This window comes from Mastomys coucha, unplaced genomic scaffold (assembly GCF_008632895.1).
Source record: "Mastomys coucha isolate ucsf_1 unplaced genomic scaffold, UCSF_Mcou_1 pScaffold22, whole genome shotgun sequence".
In the NCBI taxonomy this organism is placed as follows: domain Eukaryota; kingdom Metazoa; phylum Chordata; class Mammalia; order Rodentia; family Muridae; genus Mastomys; species Mastomys coucha.
In genome coordinates, this window is record NW_022196905.1 from 5,017,011 (window position 1) to 5,024,039 (window position 7,029).

A 7,029-nucleotide genomic window follows, 5' to 3' on the forward strand; every position below is an offset into this window, starting at 1 on the left:
AAAAAAAAAAAAAATGAAAGTAAGGACTAATCTTCCAAACATAGCTGGAGACAGGACACTCACTACACTGAAAGCCATGTATTTAAAATACACAGTCCTGTTGCCTCTGCTGTGTCCTCCCCAGCTCCACTTCCTTCTCCACTTGACTACTGAGCTACTTTGGCTTGTAATATTCAATTTCTTTCACAAACACACACCAGAGAGATAGAGAGAGAGGGAGAAAGGGAGAGGAAGAGAAAGAAGTGCATCCACACACGCACAAAGGTACACACGCAGGGAGGGATTTCCTGCTAGAAAGTTCTAGTGCCTTGCACACATTTCATAACTCATTACCATTCTGTTGCCAACCTGCTAGATTTTTATCTTCAAACTGAGGATGTGCTAAGGCGCTTTCAGAAAGAACTACAGCATGTGTACAAATGCTACCGTGCAGTGGCAGGGGACAGAAAGGAAATACAAGTCAGTTCTTACCTTTACCTGTGTGAGTCCTGGAGACTGAACTCAGGTTAGCTCACCAGGTTTGGTGGCAAGCATGTTATGCTGAGTCATATCACTGGTCACCAAAGAACGTTTTAAAATATGCCAGTGCTCCCATGTATAAGTACACTAAACCCACCCATTCCAAAGTATTCCCTGGACAAGGGAAAGACTGGAGAGAAAGCGGGGGTGGAGGGCACCAAATGTGAGTAAAGTATAATGAATGATACACACACAGAGGAAAATACCATTATGAAATCACTATTTTGTAAGCCTACTAAAAATCTATTTATTTAAGTGCAAATAGATAGAGTATATAAACTTATGAGAAAGGATCTTTGATAAAAACAAAATGTGATAGAGGATGTTATTAAATTAAATTATATATATGCTTCACTGCTATTGGCTGAAATAATCTCTTCTTACCCAATAGTATTTTAAAATATAAATCATAACATTAAGAAGCCATCTAGAATCTGATGTGTTTTTTCCTTTTACTTGAGGCATGTGCTATGTATGAATATTTTATCAATCAGGCTAACCATTGAATATTAGTTTAAATCACAGCAATATATTAATCAACAGAAAGCAAGGCATTCAGCTTTTGTCCACGTTCAAGTACAATACGTACTTAGTCACCTTTCATATCCACACACCTTGCTGAGATTGAGGCATTTCTTGTTACTCATGCACGTCTCTTTATGGAACAACCTACAATTCTTAAAACCTTGAGAATCCCTAAGGCAAATGTAAGTCAACATATAAGCTATTACTAGCTGCATTTGTAATACACATAGACATGAGAGACACTTCTTTTTCTCTGAGCTCTATGTCAAGAGCTCACTATGCACAAACTTTTTATATTTGCATTACACTTTATAACTCAAAAAAACTTTTATTTATAATCTCAATTTTTGTCATATGCAGTCTATGACACAAATGGTATGCTCAGACAGGATCTGATCCAGCCTTTTAGACTGTGTTTAAATTATGAAGGCTATTATGAAGATCTAGAGTAGAGCCTGGTATTAACAGAAGCAGGTACACCATTTCAGATGTACGTTAGGTGGTAGAAGGGCATTTGATAAATAGCTTATTCCCTTATAGCAGTCTCTGCGGTCTCCATGCACAGAGGACTTTTAATATTGCAAGAAGTATCCCATGTGCATAGACCCAAATATTCCTACTAAGCTTAAACGAACTTTGATAAGTTTGGAAATCAATAGTAATTAAAATGTTCTTTTCCCTAAAGTTAACTACTTAAGAGTCAAAAGTATCCATCCATTTGTCCTCTAAGCTATCCCTTTATATCTATCTATAAATAGATATCTAAATAAATGGGCAGATAGACAGACAGAAAAACATGTCTCTTGGGGATATTGTTAAATGAGATAACATAAACATTAACTCTAGGAATAACAAAAACTAAGGTGGCAAAGGAAAATATAACCACACCCAGCCACTTATTACATATCTCTGCATAGCATACATATTCATGATAGTAAATACTGAATAGCTGATATTAAACTTATAATACAATTATTTGGTGAAGATCAAGACATTAGGTTTGGGTTTTTCTTTGGGGGGGTCAGGCAGGTTAAAACAGACAAAAACAAAAAATAAGCAAACAAAACCCAGCCAACTCACTTTCCACAGTATAAAACTATACATAACGTCTAAATGAACAAATACTGAACACGTAATATCATGTGTTTGAACCCCAAATGTTCCTCCAAAGGTCTATGCATTAAAGGTGTTAATAATGTTCCTAGAATGGTGGTACTGAACAGCTAGAAATCAGAGAGAGAGAGTGGAGCTGATAAGAGGTCATGGACCACTGATGCCATTATCTCAGTGGGATAGGCTCCTCCTCCTCCTCCTCCTCCTCCTCTTTCTCCTGCTACTTCTGCTTTTCCTCTTTCTTCCTCCTCCTCTTCTTCCTCCTCCTCCTGTTCCTTCTCCTACTTCTGCTTTTCCTCTTTCTTCCTCCTCTTCTTCTTCCTCTTCTTCCTCCTCCTCCTCCTCTTCTTCCTTCTCCTACTTCTGCTTTTCCTCTTTCTTCTTCCTCCTCCTCCTCTTCCTCTTCCTTCTCCTACTTCTGCTTTTCCTTTCTTCCTCCTCCTCCTCCTCCTCCTCTTTCCCTAAACCACACACTCCTTCTAACATGAAACACCTTGATACCAGTCACCTAAAGTAATGGACCCTTTTGGAGCAGACTCTACTTCCAAACAAACTTCTATCTTTTTTAATTGACTATCTCAGGTATTCACTTTGGCAACGGGGACACTGAGTAACACAAATATTAAAAGCACATACTAACGGTTTAAAGTGGTTGACACTGGAGAGAGTAACAGGTGTGAAGAAGGGTAGACATGCTTTGTCTAAAACAGAAAAATATGAAACTATACCTTGGATCCTAACTCAAACTATATTCAAGTGTAAGTTCTGCTTTGGTAGAAAATTAAAGTAATGGTTTATCCATACTATGACAAACACAGACACTGTATTTAACAACCAAATCTTTACCTAAGGGGAAAATTAAAGATGCAGAACACCTGGATCAAGAAGAAAAGCCACTGCTGTCAGCACCAAAGGAAACACACAGTCTTCACTTCATGGACACATGCCAACCCAGTTATGAAGAAAACTCCCATGATCATAAAGATCATTTGAATAAATGCACATTTTATTACTGATATTTTAGAAATGGCAAGGCATAGTTCCACACTGTACATAAAGACGTACATGGTGACTATAACTTTCTAATTTTGCTTCTTTGCATTTCCTTTTTTTCCACTTAAGGCCTGGTCTTTTAAAAATGGATGTTTGAAAAAGAAACAAAGGCAGCTAGCAGGCAACTGAGTCCGCCAGAGCTCATGACCCCTTCACTGGACTTTTTCTACCATGTTACAGAATTTAAAAAATTACTTTTCTCTTTTATTTGTAATATTACCAATGACAAAAATAACACTGCCACAAAAGCAAAAGTATATATAACTTACTAATTTAGGAGTAAGGGAAAATTTAGTTTTCTGAGTTCTCTGACCAAATCAACAAAGGGATAATGAATTAAGCCTGATGGCATTGGCCACCAGTGGTTTCTCAGAGCAGAGCTGAGCTCTGGGAGCCTCAAGGAAATTGTGTTTCTTTTCCTTCCTTCCTCCCTCCCTCCCTCCCTCCCTCCCTTCCTTCCTTCCTTCCTTCCTTTCTTTCTTTCTCTCTCTTTCTTTCCTTCTTTCTTATTTTTTTAAAAAGATTTTATTTTTTTTTAATTTATTTAATGGATGAGTACACTATCACTGTCTTCAGACACACCAGAGGAGGGCATCTGATTCTATTATAGACGGTTGTGAGCTATCATGTGATTGCTGGGAATTGAACTCAGGACATCCTGAAGAGCAGTCAGTGCTCTTATTCACTGAGCCAACTCTCCAGCCCAGAAGTTGTGTTTCTTAACAAAGTCTATTTTCCTGAACATCTGTGAAGAGGGAAAGTTCGAGTATGTGTGAACTGAGCTAAAAGGCAGACAAGAGACCTGTATAAAACGATACAGTTTAAGGGCCAAGTATAGCAGCTCAACACCGACTAACAAACCATATTCGGGAAACAGAGGCGGAAAGCTTTCCTTAAGTTCCAGAATTGTTGGAGCTACATAATGAGTTCCATGGTACTGTGAGCTATACAGTGTGGTCTGCCTCAATGAATAAATAAATAAATAAATAAATAAATAAATAAATAAATAAATAAAATTTTAAAAAGGAAAATAAAAAAATTTTAAAAACAAACAAAAAAAATGGTGTAAAGTGAAGTAGGCAAGTCCAACTGTGGGTCTGCAGCTTTGAGGAAAAACCTCGTTCCCTTCTAGGCAACAGGATTCTGTAATTATACTCCAGTTATCAGAAGATGGCCTGTCCGACAGAGGCTGTATCATGAGTCTCATTCTTCTTCACCCATGGCACTGTCCCAGGAGGATCGGAGTTCTCCATGGTAGGAAATATGTAAGACACTGCTTCTCACATCTGACCAAATCTAAATATTCCAACTGTCTCTGGCAGGCTACTCCCTGAATCCTGAAGTTCTACAGTCTCAGGTAGAAAACAGTCTGTGACCTGGGCAAAATGAAAGTCCTTTTCTCCTAAATGTCTGACACTAGCCCATGTCAATCTATCAGCAGACAAGATTGACATGTATGGGCTGTGTGTGTGTGATATCCTAAAATCTACATGCAGGATTTACTGAGTAAGGAAGACATGTATGTGCGAAGGCCCAGCCGCCAGGTCTGAGAAGCACTTTTGTGTCTGTCTCTCTGGCACACACCACTGAAGCACACGCAGCCGCCTTGCCCTTGCTGCCGATTTCTTACCACAGGAAATGTCTCCTCTGCGCCAGAGTACACTGGCTGCTGCTGATCATGCTGTGAGACACCTGCACTGGTACGAGGCTTGTCATGCCGCACAAAACCCTGCCATCTTCGGCCTGACACTGTGCACGTTATAATTATTCATCCAAATGAGCATGTCAGAGCAGCAGCAGCAGACCTCTCATCAGAGCAAAAGAAAAATACATCAAAACATTATCAACTCAGCAGGAAGACAGGGACCATAAGGAAAATCACCCATTTCTAATATGGATGCCACAAAGACATGTCTGTTATGTTACAAAAAGAAAGGAAATAAAGATCTTCCAAATTTAAAGTCCAGGAGCACTGAAGCCCCAGAAGAAATATACAAAAGCAGACAAAGACTCTGTAAATCAGTTATGTGGAATCTATAAACTGCTTTAAATGCAACTTTACTACTAGACTATAACAGGAACATTTATATGGCTTACAAATCACAACTGTTTAAAAATTGTTAAAAAAGAAAAAGAGAGAGAGAGGGAGGGAGGGAGAGAAGAAGGGAGGGAGAGAGAGAGAGAGAGAGAGAGAGAGAGAGAGAGAGAGAGAGAGAGAGAGAGAGAGAGAGAGAGAGAGAACTAGTCCTGTAGGAGCAGACCGGCCGCCCCTATCCTGTAGGAGCAGAACGGCCCCTAACATAATGCCACCTCACCTTACATCTTACTGTCCAGGTACAACGTAGCATTTCCAATGCTCTAATGTTGAAAAGAGTTCATATTTCTACCACCAAAAGCTTTATGACACAGGTAGATACTTAAAAGGAAATAAAGATTTTTGAAACTTTCTAAATTTTAATTCCATGTATTGCATTAAAAAACAAAAACAAAAATTACCTCAAACTGATACAAATATGGCCACACTGCATGTGCATATATAATGTAGACAATAATAAGTTTAGATCATTCTATAATACTTGAATATGAACAAAAGACAAAGATTTTCTTTGACAAGCCAAAAAAGCAAAACCATTAAGACATGACCTCTCTGAAAGTTTAAGACGATATGTAAGTTATCAGAGGCGATGGAAAGATGTTCCTATTCCACGTAACCATGGAAGCATTGCTATCAAAATGACATGATGGGGACATATGTTAAAAATGCTTCAGATAGGCAAAGATCATGAACACAGCAAAGCTTATCAATTGTTGCCAGACTATGATCAAAGTAAAATATGGTAATGTAAGAATTACTATGTGTGCCTGGATCCAAGTGCAGACTTGCACAAGCAATTTGTAAAGGTGAGTTGGCAGTATTTAGTAACCTCAGAGGCTTATTCCATACAACAGTTATAGAAATACTTACACAGAAATCCTCATACATATGCACCAGGAAGTACACACAAGTGTTCTGTTGTAGACTGATAATAAGAAACTGAGTAACTTTACCAGTAGGGCAGTAAATGAATTAACTGATTGATGAACATAAAAATCTATAGCATTTTAAGAGCAAATTGACACACATAGACAAGTATGGATAAATCAACTAAATAATACTGACTTAAAAGACCTTACACTAGAAATATGGCATAGGAATATGCATGGATAGCATACTTAGAATTTAAGGGGAAGAAACTCCTGTTTAGGAAACTAAAAACACACAGAAAAAAAGAGGCCCAGAAAAGGGAAGATGAGCATTGTAGCTCCTCTGTGAAGTCGTTATTTCTATTCTAACAAGAAAAGGCAGGACTAGATACAGATCTCAAGCAAATGTGACAAATAGTATTTGCAAGTGTGACTCAAAAGATAGCTTACTTAGCAACAACTCTGATACATTCCAGTTACTACTAGTTAATCCTGTTTGCCTGAATATATTACAAAAAGCAATTTCTGAGAGTCGTATCTAAAATTCTAATGGACAGTCTTACATTAACCCCATGCTCACAGGGCCAAGGCTCCAAGCTCATAGTAAACAGCATACCACATCTAGTTGTCACAAAATAACTGTGATATCACAATACTCTTCATGACCTTTCAGGAAACTTACAAAGCACTCACATTAAAAAGAAAACTACCAAACCCATTACTAAGATAAATATGAAAATGGAAACAGTATACACAATCCAGACTTGATACTTTCTCATGATCTTAAGGAAGTTTCTTAAGTGAAAGATGATGCTTCCTGAGTCAAAAAAGACTTTTTTTTTTTTTTTTTTTTTT

General features: G+C 38.0%; 1 protein-coding gene across 4 annotated transcripts in view; it reads right to left on the reverse strand.

Annotated features, from left to right (window-relative positions):
- Positions 1 to 7,029, reverse strand: part of Fancl (FA complementation group L) — a 68,479-nt gene that overhangs the window by 22,787 nt on the left and 38,663 nt on the right. The window lies entirely within an intron of this gene.